Source organism: Benincasa hispida, chromosome 9 (assembly GCF_027475165.1).
Source record: "Benincasa hispida cultivar pf3 chromosome 9, pf3_genome.v1.1, whole genome shotgun sequence".
Classification (NCBI taxonomy): Eukaryota; Viridiplantae; Streptophyta; class Magnoliopsida; order Cucurbitales; family Cucurbitaceae; genus Benincasa; species Benincasa hispida.
In genome coordinates, this window is record NC_143486.1 from 35,662,569 (window position 1) to 35,665,228 (window position 2,660).

The following is a 2,660-nucleotide window of genomic DNA, read 5'->3' on the forward strand; positions in this document are numbered from 1 at the left end:
CATTTTAAAATCACTCTGAAAACATGTAATTCTTACTTGCAAAACTAAAATCTCATTTATTGAACCAATTGCCTCCTAGAATTATTGAGACTTGGGTGTAAATGCAAGAAAATCATTGTTACACTTTATCCCTAAATGCTTACAACAAAATGAAAAAGTGAAAGCAAGCTGAGAAATCAAAGATTTGAAGAGATTATTTTATTAGCCGATTAAAATCTAAATATTTAAAAAAAAAAAAAAAAAAAAAAAAAAACAGAAAAAGAAAAAAAAAAAAGGTGTTTTTAAAAATAAGATTGATAATACAATATATAAAATTATAGGAACTTCTTGAAAGCATCAGGTGGGCGTGCCGGAGTGGTTATCGGGCATGACTAGAAATCATGTGGGCTCTGCCCGCGCAGGTTCGAATCCTGCCGCTCACGTTGTTGTTGTTTTTTTTAATTGTTTTTCATTTTATTTTTATTTTAAAAAAACTAGTTTTATTTTATTTTATTTAGGTTTTTAGTACAATAACTTATGGAGGATGAAACCTTCAACCTTGAGAGAGGAAGTTAAAAAATACTTAAAAAAGGTTGTTTACTCGCTTCTAATTTAGGATTTTTTTTTGTTAATTTATAGAATTAATGTGTTAAATTAAGTAAATTGAAGGAACTAAGTTTCAAGAACGAGTTACGGAGAATTTGGGCGTAAAACATAGTAAGAAAACCCTCAAGGATGAAAGATAGAGTTATGCAAAAATGAGAAAAAAAAAGAGGCTAAAAATCTAAAAGGGAGCGCCACACGATTACAAGGCAATGCAAATGTGAGAGGTCATAACAAAGTAGTGTTGCTTTATAACACTATGGTGCTACGATTTTTTGACCCACAGCGCTGCAAGGCATTAGTGGTTTTTTGTGCTCACGACGTTGTTATTCTTTTTTGTAATTGATTTTCATTTTATTTTTATTTGAAAAGAACTAGTTTTATTTTAATTTTATTTAGTTTTTTAATTTTTTTAGTACAATAACTTAAAGACGAAGGATTGAACCTTCAACTTTAAGAGAGAGGAAGGTAAAAAATACTTAAAAAGTTCTTTATTTGCTTCTAATTTAGGACTTTTTTTTGGTTAATTTATAGAATTAATGTGTTAAATTAAGTAAATTTAAGGAACTAAGTTTCAAGGAGTTATGGAAAATTTGGGCATAAAATGTAGTAAGAAAACCCTCAAGGATGAAAGATAGAATTATGCAAACATGAGAAAAAAAGAGGCTAGAAATCCAAAAAGGAACGCCACAACACTACAAGGTAGGATTCGAACCTGCCGCATGCCCGATCTAACCCCTTTATCATACTTTCATATCATGTATTGTATTAGTTTAGTTAGCTTGCTTTCCTTGTATTTTTGTTGTAAGTGATCGCTCGCCCTTTTGCATATACAAAGGTGTCAGTTGGCTTTTTATTCAAAATGCACTATATGGGGATAAGACTAATTATCACTTCCCCATACCCAGAGTAGTACTCTATAAAGCCGTTGTAGTTGTTGTTGCTCATTGCTTTCTAGTCTATTACAATCTTTCTTTCTTTACTCACATTCTCAAAAATACTTACGAAAACCTTTTTCTCCAAACCTGTTTTCTAAAACCGTTTTTCCTAAAACGGGGTAGAGGTTGCGAGAGGCACTCGGTGTGCCATTGGCGGTCCGTGTTCAGATTGGCTGACTTGTTCGTGAGCGGGAACAAGTGCCGCACAATCATTAAGATAAGCTTCCGAAAGGGTGATTGTGACACAGGGCATTAGAGGTTTTTTGTGCAGCGTCGCGACCCTGTCTCATTTTTCACTTTAAAATGCAGTGTTGGCTGAAAGAAAAAGGGTATCAAGTGGTTGTGGGTTTCTGACCTTGGGCAAGAGAGAGCCGCAAAGAAAAGAGGTGCTACTGGAAGTTATTGAGAGCTCCAAGATGAGAGTCGAAGACCTGTTAATCATTCAAATAGTGTTGGTGAAGGAGGATTATTTCATCCCGATCTATTTCTCTTCTCAATAGATTGTTCATATGGCTATTCCAACATTTGATGTGTTAGACTGATATATCATGAGTAACCATACTCTTTTTCTAGGGTGTTGAATGATTTCATGAATTAATTTTGGATTGATGCATTGACGTTTGAATTATTGTTAAATCAATTGGATTCTTACTTTTCCGTGTTCTTTCTTTCGATCAACTAGCCATTGATTGAGTGTGCTTGTGTTGATTTCTCTACTTGTGAGAGAAGGGACTTAGTTGGACATGATGGATTAAATTTTTATCTTAACATGCATGAAAATGATAGGACATAACAAGAATTAGGACTGAATGGTTTTAATGTTGCACTTAATATGAAAACTGTGGAGAGATTCAAGTTAGGACTAAATGGTTTTAGTGCTTTTCTTTCGATCAACTAGCCATTCATGCAATTGTTAATAATTAGTCCATTTGTTGATAGGTTAATTTGGAGATGCATGATTGATTAACAATATCGAAATTCATATCTCATTGAATTGTTTTTCATAACTTTTATAGAAAATAACAAGGTATTTAAATAGGTTTTATTGGGTTTTTGGAAAAATTAAAGGCCCAATGACATTATCGTAATTATTGAGCAGTGGAAAACTTGTAATTACCCTTTTCTTCTCCACTTAGGGCA

At 33.0% G+C, this 2,660-nt stretch overlaps 1 non-coding gene across 1 annotated transcript; it reads left to right on the top strand.

The window, feature by feature from the left end:
• The first annotated feature begins 340 nt into the window (after window positions 1-340).
• On the top strand, window positions 341-422 carry TRNAS-AGA (transfer RNA serine (anticodon AGA)). Its single transcript has one exon. It is a non-coding gene; the product is annotated as a tRNA-Ser (tRNA).
• The last annotated feature ends 2,238 nt before the right edge of the window (window positions 423-2,660 follow it).